Raw genomic sequence first — 15,684 nt, 5'->3', positions numbered from 1 at the left:
ATTACTTCTTGATTCAAGGCTGGTAATGAGGTCGGGATCGGGAGTAAGGGAGCCAGGGTGCAGAGTAATCAGAACAGACTGAGACATGGGATCAGGTGGAACAAAGGATAAAGAATCAGAATTATCAGACAAAGATTTTGCCGACAACTGACTAGCTAAAAATCTTCTTACTACTACCTCTAGCCGCTGCTTTTCTCTTTTTATCCCTGTCTAATTTCATCAAATGACTATTCAAAGTCTTCCACATTTTCGGATCCCAAGAGACACACTCATTACAGGTAAATTCAGGGGAACAAATCTGACCCCTGCAAGAAGCACAGAGAGTATGAGGGTCATAACATGCTTTAACATGCTTTAATCAGTCCCGTATTGCAGCCTTTACTGCAATACCTAACGCTCTGAGAGCCCGAGTTGGACATGCTGACAAGGCGAGTCAAAGAAAGTCCAAATAATTGTCAAATTCGGTAATACTAGTCTTCAAAGAAAACCTGACACTAATTAACTGTGCCGAAAAGATACCATAAAGCTAATACTTTCACCAATGATCCAAGATCAACAGAGAAGAGAAATTTCAAAAAACTGCTGCTGCCAATCACTGTAACCACAGCCATCAGCCGGCAGAAACATACTGAGCTCATTTGCTAAGCTGGTTCCTCTCTTACCCCAAAAGTGGTCGAGGTCACTCGCCTAGCCAAAACAAAGTAGCGCTACAGCGAATTTCAAAATTCTAGCTGTCGGTAATAGAAACTAATAGCTATGTAATTACTTGGTAAGTAGCTTATATAAAAATAACATTCCCTCCCAACTCTTGCCATAATTTATATAATGTGTGGGATTGTAATTAGGCAATGTGTTACTTATACATCTGTGTCCCTACAGGAGTGATGTCCAATGTTCTTTAACCAAGTGTGTGTCTATCCTGACCCAAGATTTCCAGGAACTGCATCATTAGAAAACTCCGTTGTATTTAATGTAATTCATCCACAGAATAGATTCTACTTATTTATTACACCCCTCTGCAAGTGGGTTCTTTCCTATTAAACATTTAGTGGTGTCCTGGTATTATTAATGCTGTTAATTTACCCTGTAAATTTGTAATTAGAGTACCCTGTAAATTTGTAATTAGAGTAACTGTAAATGCCTAGGATTGTCACTTGGTGACCTTACCCTTTTTTTTTGTTCTGTTCCCCTTTACATCATTGTGGCAATTAATAAGGCCAGTTATGTAAGTATCAAAGTAACCTCCCAGCCACAGACATAACACTAATGAAACAAATGTCAGAAATGTTCAAAGCACCCATTAAAAAAATGGAAAATATTTTCAAGTCCAAAATGCAATAATAGTTTAACATACAACAAGTGAAATTGCAGACTACTACTGGGGATCCTCTAGCTTGGCAACTACTGGTTTACATGCAAAATGAGGGCCACCAGGGATGAATGCAAAAAAAGTTATCATAAACATAAGCAAAAGACATAAATTTTAACAAACACATGAACAGATGGTAAATATCTCAGCTGGCAACTGGCAGGAAGCAGGCTGCATTAAGAGTGTAATTTTACTAGCCAACTGTGATATTTACTGTCTTTTGCTTACATTTTTGTTTATGTTCATGTTATTTACCATCTTTTGTTTATGGTTTACATTCATCTCCAAGGGGCTGGTACTAAGTACAGCATTAATTTTGCACATAAACCAACAGTAGTTGCCAAGCTAGGGGCCACAGTAGTAGTCTGCAATTTTACCCTAGCCCTAAGGGATGAACACTGAAACAATCAAAAGATGGTGTACAGGGCCTATTATGGTATTTTACTATAAAATGTGGTAAAACTGAAGACTACTACTGTGGCCTGGTTCCCACCAGCCTCCAACCGGAATATTCACTGCCTTCTATTCATGTTTTTATTTATGTCTTTGGTTTATGTTTGTGTTAACTTAAGTTAGCCTATTTACAGCCCTTTTTGATGAATTTTACCATCTTTTATGTTTATACGCTCATCCCCAAGGAGATGGTGCTAAACAAAGCTCCTATTTTGGTAGTTACCAAACCAGCTGGCATGGTATTAAGCTAGTCTTCAGTTCTACCAGGGTTAGCCTAGGGTAATCCTATAGTTTAGAGGTCCAAATTCACTATTCCCTTGTGTGTGTATGGTCTTTAAGTTTCCTTTCTTATTTTCAATTTCTTATTTCGACAGGTCTGCAAACAGAAGTATGCTTGCTTACAGAAGCAGAAATTGTAAAAAACAAAGGGAATAAAGCTCTGCACCTCATGTGAATAGTGTAGTGTGCCCGCAACTGTGTTTGTGGAGTGAGCACTTAGGAACTTTAGCCTAGGGTACAGGTAGGATCCTGGCACGGGATCTAGCTCTTCAGCAGCCACTTTTTGATCAATCTGAAAAAATGAGCTGTTAATCTCTTAAAAGAGAAACAGAGCTTTACGATTTTATCAAAATTCTATGTGTCCGTATCCCCTCAAACATGTTTTTGTTTATTTACGTTTCCCCTTCATTCCCTTCGTGCTTTTACAGTCCCTGCCTCTGTGCACAAATATACTGATCATTCTTTCATCATTTTCCATGATTCAATAAATATCTGATAAATCTGTGTGCTGATCTTGACTTTACGTACCCTAATGCAGTGAATTTGGACCCCTAGTCTGTATGATTAACCTACCCTAGCCTAGTACTAGGCCTAACAATGGTGCTCACTGTGTAGCTAATACCTACTAACGTAAAATTTTACCTAGCCTCAAACACTAAAATATAAGCAAATCATATTTAAAACACTGGAGTACTATTATTGCTTAAGGTAAATAGTCACTACCATAACACAAGATAAGAGGTGAAGAAAAACTGAGGGGCGTAATCCTACGTCAGCCCTGTGTTAGGCCTTGCCTACGTCATGTTTTAGGTCTTAGGCCTAGCCCTAGCCTATTTGTTGGGTAATTCATCATAAGCTGTTTTTAAAGTGTTAACCCTACGTTCTCATTTACACTTAACTGAGAAGATTTCGTCGTGGAGGACTTTAGTCTGAACCCCGACCCAGCTCACCTACCGGTAGCCTAAGCTAGGAGCCATTGCCTTGGCCCAGAACCAACACGAAAGGCAAAATGTAATTACCTCTCCCGTCGTATTTAACTGTAGAGCCACCACGTGTTCATAAATGCTTCACTCTTCTTTGAAACTGATTATTCACTCTTCTTTCACCTGGGTACGTAAATAATTTACGGGTACGTGTCGGCCTCATTTGTTTGCCTAGTTTGTTTTGATAGATATCAGGTAAGTAGAATGCTTGCTGATGGGGGCGTTTATTCCAGCAATTTTAGACAATTTACTATATTTCATTTTATTATTTAAACTTAATGCACATGATAACTTTTTATATATTCTAAATAGTATTTTTAATATTAAATTAAATCATATGTAAATAAATTAACATATATACTCAATCGTAATTCACAGAGTCAACCAATGACTCTGAAACGAACGTACAACGTATTACTTGCGCGATGTACACGTTTACACCGTTCTTTCTGTTTATGCTGCACATTCTTTCAAACGATCGATTTCTGAAATAGTGATATTGAATGCGCACTGCAATGAAATTTGAAATAAATGTAATTTCCTTCCTAGTTTAGGTATTTGAATCCCTGCATGATACCATTCATGGCATCTCATAGTATGTCTAGAAGTCAAATTTGTCGTTGTAACAATCTGGGTATTCGGTTAACAGACCATAAAGGCGCATTTAGGCTTAGTGAAAAAAATGTCAAAATCATTGTTTTGTTTAGATATTTTTATACCTCACAAAATCTATGAATAACTACTGTACGTGAGAACATTCTCTTTAAAGTACAAATTTGGATTATATATATATATATATATATATATATATATATATATATATATATATATATATATATATATATATATATATATATATAATTTATATATATAATTTATATATATATATATATATATATATATATATATATATATATATACAGTATATACATATATGTATGTATGTATGTATGTATATGACATCACCACAGGCAAAAAAAATTAAGTGACTGGGTGTAGGCCCTGGAGGGTTTCGACTTTATTTTTAAGCCATTAACGAAGAACTGATTCACTGATACATAGTGGCAGGAATCACAATATACGAGTATATGCTAGGCCGCTAGGGGGACAGTAGGCTACGAACAAAAATACAAACCGTTGTCAATTAAAAGCCTACACCTGACAGGTGTCAAAAGGGAAGGGGCGACAAAACTCATTAGTGCTAGGGCCCTGTACTATGATTACAATATGATTATCCTTTTTCCATACATATCAACTACCTTCCTTAAATTTTAAACATTTAAGAATTTCTTTTGAAATTATAGGATCAAATTGATACATGCCTTGACTGATATTCATATTATGGCCATAATTTTACTTTTTAAAACTAGTCTCAATGTTATTCCTTTCCAGTGCATATTTAGAATAAACTATCTTTTTTGCCCCGGTCCAGTTGGTTGTATGGTTGTTCTTTGATACATGCCTTGACTGATATTCACATTATGACCATAATTTTATTTTTTAAAACTAGTCTCAATGTTATTCCTTTCCAGTGAATATTTAGAATAAACTATCTTTTTTTGCCCCGGTCCAGTTGGTTGTATGGTTGTTCTCACTAACAACTGTAACAAACACAAAAATTCAACTGTTTACCTGAGCATTTCTTACACATTTTTTATTCTATTCTGTTTTCTCCTCCAGTGTTTTTCCAGTTTGACAAAAATAAAAATCATTACATGATTTATATAGAATTTTATATAGCCTATATATATATCCTGTAGTAATTTCGGGATGTAAAGTCCCGGCTCAATGGGTTCTCTATGATGAGCATCCCGTTTTCTGCGGTGCCTTCACATGCGGCCTAAGGTCAGACGAACACAATCTTATTATCATTAATGTGAATTGTATATTTATTACCTGCTCATTTGCCCTTGTACCACGTATATGTGTCAGAGTATTTTTATGTCCAACCAGCTATTGTTAATCATGTTTTCTGTATGTACCTGTCGACCTGTTTTGTGTAGAGAAATAGTTTGACCTCAGGTTACTTGTAAAATTTTGTACCCGCGGTCTCTGCGTATACACCGACGTCCACACGCCGCTTTATAAGCAGGTCGCTTCATCATTAAACTTTTTACGGGCTGCTCTAGGAGCAAGAGCCCGTGCTGGCACAAGGCCAGCTAAATCTAAAACAACAATCAATAAACCAGCAGTACTTGTCTTCCTGTTCATTATTTCTCATCTCTCACAGTGGTGACCGCCGGAGTGGTTCCCAGAGCCATTAACGAACCCAAACGGTGACTTAATCTTGGCCCGATGAACCAGTCCACGCCCCTAACAGACTAACTACAGCGCTCTAACAAAGCGTTCGGGTGTTACCAACCCTCATCGGCAAATCACTGGCATCGCATGACCCACACGCATGCTCCTAAGCCTGTATTGACGCAAGTGTTCCTCATACCCATGAAAGCGAATGAGCATGGACACGGACATCCCCACCCACATACAAATTCACGCGAAACTTCTCGGAGGCAGACGTCTCCTCTGCGGCAACCTCCCGCGCCCTCCACGCTGATGCCCGCCCCCACGCGATGCCCCTCCTGACAGACCAACCAAGGGCGGCCCTCAGCATAAAGCTGCCGCCATTCACCCATCAGAACCCAGCATCCTGGCTCTACAGGGTCGAGGGGCAATTCAGGGTGGCAGGCCTGACCGATGAGGTGTTGAAGGCGGACATCACTATCAATGCCCTACCGGAGGAAATATACAAGGTCACCCCGTGGGTGACGACAACGACGAGCCCTGCCACCTTCCAGGAGTTAAAGGCCACTCTCATCGAGACCTGCTCCCTGCCGGTCTCCAAGATAACTGCCCGCACCCTCGACCTCGCCATCAACCCCCTGGCAGGACACGAACCTATTACAGACGTGGCATACCCTCCAGGACCTCCTCCTCCTCCCCGAGACTGACAGCAGTGGCAGGCGCAAAGAGATTAGCCTGTCGAGGGAGATCCTCCTGCAGCAGCTACTCCCAAAAGTCCGTGGGCAGATCACAGAACCATACACCCTGCCAGTCGAGTACCTGATCAAAGTGGCGTAGCAGCTGAGGGACTCCAAGAGGGCAGCGAAGCAGACGCCCACGCCCCACACCCCATCAACAGCCTCTAGCCGGAGGACCCACCACAGAGGGTTTAAGAGGTGCGAAAGAAACGAGCAGGATAAGGTTACTGCTACTTTATTCATGGGTGTCGCACAAGAGAATACAATGAAAAAACCTCAGTGACCTGAGGTCGATAATAAATAACAATAAATACAGCTAACTAGTACACTTTTGCAATATAAGAACAGGCAGAAATGGAATTGGATACAATCTTGATGCTCAGAAAGAAGAAACATGTGATACATTTTTGACAGCAGGTAAACAAAATATATACATAGTTTAAATGATTGAACTTTATGCGACCTGACGCATTAGGGCGTGACTAATTGTAGGCAAAGAAAATGTGATATCACCACAGAAAACTTGCCCAGCAGAGACTTTACAATTAGCAGAGACTTCACGAATGACTTTGCAGATGTCTTTACAAAATACTTCCCAAGACGTGGTAACGCCTGATTAGTCAGCGTGATTCGCCAGGGCGCTGCAGGGAGCCCCGCCGTGAGACATCGGGAATGCCCTCTGCATGGGCTTGCCTGACTGCGGGTGTGAGCTGACTTTTCGGGGCAGCCGCGCTCCACCCCTTACGAGGGCCCGGCTGTGGCGAAGACTGAGCAGGCGGAGGGTGTGGTGTGGTGACATCTGTGTCCTCTTCCAGGAGGGCGGGCTTGACCCGGTCAATTGACACCCAGTCGTTCCTCCCGTGAAGTGCGAGCAGGAACGCCTTGGTGTTCCGCTTGAGCACGCGGAAGGGTCCCCTGTAAGGCCTGGTCAGTGGCGGGTGGACGGCGTCATCCCTGACGAAGATGTGGGTGGTGGAGGCCAGCCCAGGCGCCGTGAAGGTGGCCGACCTGTCAGTATATGTCCGCTTGCGGGGGGCGAACTTGCCGACTATGTCGCGAAGCCTCTGGTCCGAGGGGTTGTGGCGATCCTCTGTCACGAGCTCACCCGGGACCACGAGGGACTCGCCGTAGGTTTTTTCAGCCACAGACGGGGTGCCGTCGGCCCTGGGGGTGGTTCTCAACCCAAGGAGGGCCCACGGCAGCTGGTACTTCCAGTCCTCAGCAGTGCAACGGGCCATAAGGGACGCCCTCAGGGACCTATGAAACCTCTCGACCAAGCCGTTGGCCGCTGGGTTGTAGGCCGTGGTGGTGTGATGCATTGTCCCCAGCAGCTGAGCCAGGGCGGACCACAACTCAGACAGGGTGCAGGACCCCTGTCGGTTGTGATGTGGTCTGGGACGCCGCAGCGGCTGATCCAGCTGGAGAGCAGGGCCTCAGCACATGCGCTGGCTGTGGCTTCTTGCATTGGCGGTCTACCGCCATCAGGAAGTATCTGGACCCGCCTGATGGGGGAAGGGGCCCGACGATGTCGATGTGGATGTGGCCAAAGCGTCACTCTGGCTGCAGGAACTCGCCTACCCCAGACTCGGTGTAACACCCCACCTTGCTGGTTTGCCACTGCAGGCACTGCCTTGCCCAGGACCTTGCATCCTTCTGCATTCCGTGCCAGATGAACTTCCCTGACAGTAACTTGGCCATTGTCCTGCTGGGCAGGGCCCTGGGCAGGGGAGAGTGCAGGGCGCTGGCAGGGGTGTGGAGGAGTGTAAGAGCCTCGGCGCAGGGGCAGGTGCAGGTGATATGAGGGGGGAGGTAGACATCCGAATCCGCTAGGTTAGTGGTTAACTGAACGAGGGAAGGGTTGTCCGCGTCCATACTCGCTCTTTGCCCTCTTAACTGGAGTGAGGTACTTGTGTCAAAACGCACTTAGGAGCGCGCTGTGTGAGTCCGCTAATGACGCTGGTGATTTTGCCGACGAGAGTCAGCACGCCCAAATGCTGGTTCAGCACTGTGATTAGTCCGCTAAGGGCGTGAGTAAGTTCCTGAAGCCAAGACTGAGTCGCCGTATGGGTCCGCTAATGGTTTCGGGAACCACTCCGGGGTCACCACTTTAAGAGGTGCGAAAGAAACGAGCAGGAAAAGGTTACTGCTACTTTATTCATGAACTAGGTAGTTTATACGCAGACCAGCGCCGCGCGACTGAATACAATGAAAACCTCCAGTGACCTGAGGTCGAGCATAAATAACAATAAATACAGAACTGAACCAGTACACTATACAATATAAGAACAGACAGAAAATGGAATTGATACACCTTGATGCCTGTGAAAGAAGAAACATGTGATGCATTTTTGACAGCAGGTAAACAAAATATATACATAGGTTAAATGATTGAACTTGCGTTGACTGACGCTAGGGTGTGACTAATTGTAGGCAAAGAAAATGGGACATCACCACAGAAAACTTGCCCAGCAGAGACTTTACAATTAACACTTTTATCAGAGAATTCACGAATGACTTTGCAGGTGTTTTTACAAGGGGATCAACGCTGTTGACAGGAGGAGGCCACCTCTCCAGCAGAAGAAGGAAAGGCCAGGGCTTTGCTATTACCACCAGAGGCTCGGCAAGCTGCCCAAAATTGCGAAGCCCCCTGCCTTTTCGCCCATCCAAAAAATGGGGGAAGCAGTGGCCACCCTCACAGGCTGCCATGGCAGTAGCATCTGAAACACCCAAGGGCCCCACACCAGTAGGGTTCTACGTCCGCGACACTATCTCCGGCAGGATGATGCTGATCGACACTAGGGCCATTAGGTCAGTGTTCCCACCTTCCAGAGAGGACCGCAGATGTCCGCCGGACCCAGCTGCCTCCCTGACGGCCAGCCTGTTGTTCTCCATCCTAGGCTGTAGGTACAAGTGGAACTTCATCGTCGCGGATGTTAGGACCCCGCTCCTGAGTGCGGAATTCCTTGCCCACTTCGGACTGGCATTCGACGTCGGCCGCAAGCACCTGCTGGACACCGAGTCCTGCCAGTCCCTGCCCTTGTTGCTGGGCCCCAGGGAGCCCACAATCTGTTCCGTCACTTCCCACCAGTATGGCTCCCTCCTGAAGGAATTCCCGGAGGTGTTCAAACCCGAGCTTCATCAGGTGCCCAGGGCCCCTGCCAAACACGGGATATATCATCACATCAAGACAAGGGGCCCCCGACGCACACAAAGTTCCGGAGGCTTCCCCCACAGCGCCTTCAGGAGGCCAAGAAGGCCTTTGCCGAGATGGAACAGATGGGCATATGCAAGAAGGCTCCCAGCCCATGGGCCTCCCCTCTTCACATGGTACAGAAAGCGGACGGCACCTGGAGAACCTGCGGCCACTACAGGTGGCTCAGCCTTGCTACAGAACCCGACCACTACCCTCTACCAAACATGCAGGACCTAATGGCCTCCTTCCATGGGGCCAAAATATTCTTAAAGTTAGATCTCTTGAAATCATATTTTCAGGTACCAGTAGCTCCAGAGGACACCCCCCAAAACTGCCATCATCATGCCTTTCGGGTCCTACATCTTCTCGCTCTTCCCACCTTCCGCCTGAGGAACGAGGCGACTCTTTCAGAGACTGATGGACAGCATCCTGGGGACCTGAACCTCTGTCTGCACGTTGATGATATCCTAATTTTTTTCCAGATCCTACAGGGAAACACCTTACAGCACGTCCAGAAGGTCCTGCAGGAGAGAGTGGCTCGCTGCCAGGTTCAAAAAGTGCACCTTCAGCATCAATAAGGTGGAATTCCTAGGCCATGAGATTCTCCCAGGAGGCCCCGCCCAGTTTCCATAGAAAGTTGAGGCCATCGTCAGGTTCCCACCCCTACCAGGGTCGCACAAGAATTCCTCGGAATGGTCAACTACTACAGGAGATCTATCCCGGGATCACACAAGACCATGGCTCCCCTGACGGAGATCCTTAAGGGTCAGTCTCGAAGACCTTAGAGGGGGCCTCACCAGCAAAGGGCCTCCTCCCCAGTGAAGGCCGCTACCACTAAGGCAGTTTTGGCCCACCAGGACCCCAGCGCCCTCCAGCTGACAACGGATGCTAGCAGCATCGCGCCATGGCTGTCCTGAGCAAGTCATCAACAGAGCCCTCAGCCCATCGCCTTCTTCAGCAGAAACTCAGCCCCACTGAGTCCCACACTACAGCACCTTCAACAGGGAACTCTTCATGTGTACCAGGCGGCACGCCTACTCAAATTCTCCTGGAGGGTACGCCTTCTTCTGACGGACCACCAGCCGCTGGTCCAAGTCTTCACAAAGCTGGGATGCTTGAATCCCAGGCAGCAGCAGCACCGCGGAGTTCACCTGCACCATCAAGTACCTCCCGGCAAGAAGAACCCATTAGCCGACACCCTCCTCGAGGATCGAAACTGACGAAAAGCTCAGGATTGACTATGAGGACCTCGGTCTGCGGAACAAGCTGCTGACCCAGAGACTCCAGCTTACCACAACGCCATCGCGTCACGGAAGTGGAAGGACGTGCCCCTCGCTCCTGGAGGGCCAACACTGCTGAGCGACGTCAACACTGGCCACCCCCGCCCACTGGTGCCCGCCTCCTGTCGTTGGCTGGTCTTCAACATCATCCACAGCTACTGGCGGAGAGGTTTGTCTGGCATGGCATACAGAAGGATGCAGCATCGCCGTGGCATCAAATCGGCGGCGACTTCTCAGCTGGGGAGACGTTTTAGCACATCCACGCCGACGAGTGGGTCCTCTTCCCATCAGAGGAGCAAGATACCTTCTAACAATCGTCGATCGCCCACCAGGTGGCCCGTGTGCTACGCCATGGAAGAAGCCACTCAGTGCATGCACAGAGGACCCTTTCCAGCTGGATCAGCCGTGGGTGCCCGGACCATATAACCATAGACAGGGGCCCTGCTTTCTGTCCGGCCGGGACCACCCTGGCATGCCTGCTGGGGACCACTCACCACACCACCACCACACAACCCCACAGCCACTGGAATGGTGAGGTTCCACAAGCCCATGAAGGCCCCTCATGGCTCGTTGCACCTCCGAGAATTGGAGTACCAGCTGCCCTGGGTCCTCCTCGGGCTGATGACCACCCCCAGAGCCAACGGCGACCCATCTGCAGCAGAAAAAGTCTACGGGGAGACCCTGGTACGAGGAACAAGAAGGCATTCCGGGTGGCCGTCCATGGGGAGGAAGACTGGGTATTGATAGACTGCCTCAAGCCCTCATTTCTGGGAGGAAGAGTCGGGGCACTTCCTCAAAGCCCGCGCGCCAGGAGGTGGCATCCCACAGCCCGTCCGCCTGCAAGAAACCTCGGGTGCCCTGACCGGGCAGGAGGGCACCCCAACGCACCCATCCATAGGGCACCGAAGAAGACAAACACCCCACCAGCTGGCATTGAGAAGGCTGAGCCCCCTCCGCTGCCCAGCAGATACCTGCTTTGATCAAACATTACCTACATCTTTAGGGGGGGAGTATTGTAAAGTCGCCATTCAGTGGGTTCTCTATGATAAACATCCCATTTTCTGCTGTGCCTTCACATGCAACCTAAGGTCAGACGAAAACAATCTTATTATCATTATTGTGAATTGTATATTTATTACCTGTTCATTTGCCCTTGTACCATGTATATGTGTCAGAGTATTTTTATGTCCAACCAGCTATTGTTAATCATGTTTTCTGTATGTACCTGTCGACCTGTTTTATGTAGAGAAATAGTTTGACCTAAAGTCACTTGTAAATTTTTGTACCCGCGGTCTCTGTGTATATGCCGACATCCGCACACCTCTTAATAAGCCGGTTGCTTCATCAATAAACCAGCAGTACTTGTCTTCCTAGGAGCTCATTATTTCATACTTCATATATATATATATATATATATATATATATATATATAGCATATATATATATATATATATATATATATATATATATATATATATATATATTATATATATATGTTAGTGTGTTTGTTTCCCCAATTATGAAGACGTGTATTACCCTGGTTTTTATCGTTTAGGAAACATGAATTGAAAATCTTCAATGATTATTTTGGATTCCTTTTTCCCATAGAGGAAATACATATTTTTATGAAATTTCGATGTGGGGGGAGGACAACAGTGTCGAGGCGACAGTTTCTGGGTCATTTGCTGGTGTGAGGCTTCAAGAAAAGTCAGGAGTGAAAGACTGATCCTTTATTATGTTGTTGTTTCAGATTTAGCTGGCCTTGTGCCAGCACAGGCTCTTGCTCCTAGAGCAGCCTGTAAAGCCTTTTATTATTCTCAACAGGTGTTTATAAGACAAAAAGCGGACGGAAAGGTAGCTGGCAACCCAAGGCCGCCCGCTGCGTCCATACAGGATTTGTTTTCTGGCAAGCATAAAAATACATACAACATTTGTTACATGGCATATAAAAGGTAGATATACATATCGGCAGAAAGGCCGTACAATGATGCATAAGATGAGGTACACAAAGAATCTGAAATAAAGACAGGTAAAATACATGACGTGATTAATGTACAACTGAAAAGAGAAACACAAGGAAAGGGAGGCGCAATTTGTCACCCTTACAAATACTCTCCCCTCCAAAAGACAATAATAAGAGGAGCAATTATTAGATGAATCAATATTAAAAGGTGACCCGGAGTGACTGACGCCAGTCTGGTTTGAACACGTCCGGGAACTCCTGTAGGAGGGACATGTAGCTGTTGGGGGCTGCAGAGCAGATGGAGGGCATCCTGGGTCTGGTGGAGAGCTGACGGGAATGGCATATCCCTGTATCGAGGAGGCGTTGTCTGGCGACGCCGACTATAAGTCCGTGGTGCCCTAGGAAATCCACACCCAGCAGAGGGAACTTAACATCCGATATGACGAAAGGCCAGTGGTAAATGCGCCCCAGGATTGAGATAGCCCCGGTCGTTGTGCCACAAGTGCGGATGGGAGTTCCGTTTGCTGCTATGAGGGAGGGTAGTGAGTCAGGTATTTTTTTTAAACCTTCCCTGGGTGGCAGGAAAACTGACTGCATTGCCCCCGTATCCACCAGCAGGTGGCGTTTGGAGATCTCGTCTGTGGTGAAAAACCCTGCTGGGCGGGGGGAGTTGGATTTCGTGGCCACAGCTGTTACTTGTGGCCACCTTTGTCGTTTTTTGTAAAAGAACACGGAGGCCTGCAGGTTCTGGCGTTGGTCCCGAACTTTCTATGGTAGAAACACCATGCCAGGTTTGGCCATGTCTTGTACTTTCTGAATGGTGGTCTCTTCTTATAAACGGCATTGATGTCTCCGTCGTCGTCGCCGTCTTCCTCCAACAAAAAAGTATATATTAGTTTTACCAGACCACTGAGCTGATTAACAGCTCTTCTAGGGCTGGCCCGAAGGATTAGACTTATTTTATGTGGCTAAGAACCAATTGGTTACCTGGCAACGGGACCTACAGCTTATTGTGGAATCCAAACCACATTATATACCGAGAAATGAATTTCTATCACCAGAAATGAATTCCTCCAATTCTTCATTAGCCGGCCGGAGACTCGAACTCGGACCTAGCAGGTTGCAGGCACTCAGGGTGGCGGCGTGTGTCGGGGCCTTGGTGGACTCGTATAGTTTCTGGGCGTCGTCGACCAAGGCATCCATGTCCAGGTTCTACTTCTGACATCTTGACTTCTCACGCACCAAAACGCGGGAAAATGCGCCGTATTTAATCCGTTAATGGCGCGGTTTCCGCCAGATAGGGTGCTATCAGAGGCCTAAACTTTACGCCGTAGTTAGTCCGCTAAAGGCTTTCTGATGGTAGGGTGCGGCCATAGTTAGCCTGTTAATGGCTGGGCCAAAACCGCGCTACCTGTCCCTGACCCGGGCCCCGGGGTCACCAGTGTGAGGCTTCAAGAAAAGTCAGGAGTGAAAGACTGATCCTTTATTATTGTTGTTGTTTGATTTAGTGGCTTTGTTAGCACGGGCTCTTTGCTCCTAGAGCAGCCTGTAATCATGTTGATGAGTCTGTGAGATGGTTAGGTTACATGAAGACTTTATTATGATGCATGAAAGTGATTTTGGTGGGGGACCTTTATTATTCTCGACAGGTGTTTATAAGACAAAAAGCGGACAGAAAGGTAGCGGGCGACCAAAGGCCCCCCGCTGCGTCCATACAGAATTTGTGTTGTCTGGCAAGCATAAAAATACGTACATTTGTTACATGGCACATAAAAGGTAGATATACATATCGGCAGAAAGGCCGTGCAGTGATGCATAAGATGAGGTGCGCAAAGAATCTGAAATAAAGACAGGTAAAATATATGACGTGATTATTGTTCATCCGAAAAGAGAAACCCAAGGAAAGAGAGGCGCGATTTGTCGCCCTTTCACCGACTGGTAAGTTCAAGAGTGTACACATGATGGAGGTATATATATATATAATTCAGTTTACATTGTGTGCATATTTATGTGATGTTGATGAAGTAAATGTGCTTAACCTATGGGCGTTATTCATTCATTTATATATTTATCTATTTTTTGTAGTAGGATTTCATTCTTGCTTCAGTCATGAAGGGATGACTGTGGTATTCATTGTTGCCTTAATTTTTTCTCTGGAGCTACAGTGTTTTGCTGTGAACGTTTTATTGGTGAAAAAATTAGAGAAATTTACACAGCTATGCTGTTAACTGATCAGCAACATGATCAAAGCATCAATGCTAAGGTAATAATAGTAAAGGACAGTTTTATTCGTATCCCAATTAAAAGTAGTGTTGAAAGCGAATCAGCTATTGTAATAGTTTTCGTGAAACAACAAATGTTTTCGTTCAGATTATTAGTTATGAACGGAGAATCTAAACATGCAAGCTATACAAATTAATGAATTCGATAGGAATGAAACAATTGGGCAGCTTTTGAGGAGGTTTTCGGGTTGAATGAATTTGAAGATAGCGCAACTAAATTTTAACTTCGGTCCCAAACTATTAACTAAGTCCATTGAAACTTTCAGAAAATATAAATCTTTAGCTTTACAAAATAATGATCCAATCACAAAATATTTTAGATGCACTGTTCATGGGAGAGAAAGGACGAGGCGATAATGACATTGCGCAGCACACAATGCTATATTGAGCCAACTTCCAAACTGCAGACAATCGAATGCGCCCACTGTACTAAGTCAAGTCCCAACAGGAGACAAATAAACAGACAAAAGGGAACCAAGTTGCAGCCATCACCTAGCAATGAACGATTGACTTTCCATTTTTATGGCCAATGTTGGCGTGTGACTGAAACTCCGAAACGTTGTGACTTCAGTCATGGCAGAGGCTTCGAATAAAGAAGAGTCTACTACGGAGATTCTGAAGGATAAACGGAAGACACGAAGGTATTGTAACTGATAGTTTGTTGCCGAAAGGCGAATACATAAATTTTTTTTTATAAAGAAACAGCGAGTGACCAGTATACCATGGAATAGTTTGTATCATGTCCCCGTGTAAATTTGGAAGGCCCCTTTGGTTCACTTGGCAATTTGACAAACACTTCTAGCTTAGCACATTTGTCGTTTGGCCTAGGCCTCTACAGTAGGCCTACCCAACGGTAGGCTGTCAGATGGGCTACAGTACAGTAGTATTGTTGCAGTAGGGCTGC

General features: G+C 45.7%; 2 protein-coding genes across 3 annotated transcripts in view; one reads left to right on the top strand and one right to left on the bottom strand.

Moving 5' to 3' along the window:
* The window catches only part of Prp5 (pre-mRNA processing factor 5), a 28,081-nt gene extending 24,765 nt beyond the window's left edge, over positions 1–3,316 (bottom strand). Inside the window, exons 1-2 of one of the 2 annotated variants that reach the window (XM_067101302.1) lie at positions 3,121–3,300; positions 2,268–2,393 (exon numbers count right to left, since the gene is read on the bottom strand). The gene's annotated coding sequence lies outside the window, so the exon portion shown is untranslated. Of the gene's footprint in view, positions 1–2,267; positions 2,394–3,120 lie in introns of both variants that reach the window. The other variant, XM_067101301.1, reaches the window with a different exon arrangement.
* LOC136836124 (uncharacterized) overlaps positions 1–15,684 on the top strand; it is a 61,294-nt gene that overhangs the window by 8,412 nt on the left and 37,198 nt on the right. The window lies entirely within an intron of this gene.

This window comes from Macrobrachium rosenbergii, chromosome 56, assembly GCF_040412425.1.
Source record: "Macrobrachium rosenbergii isolate ZJJX-2024 chromosome 56, ASM4041242v1, whole genome shotgun sequence".
NCBI lineage: Eukaryota > Metazoa > Arthropoda > Malacostraca > Decapoda > Palaemonidae > Macrobrachium > Macrobrachium rosenbergii.
Note: the sequence above shows the minus strand (reverse complement) of the source record. Positions and strands in the feature narration are given on the sequence as shown.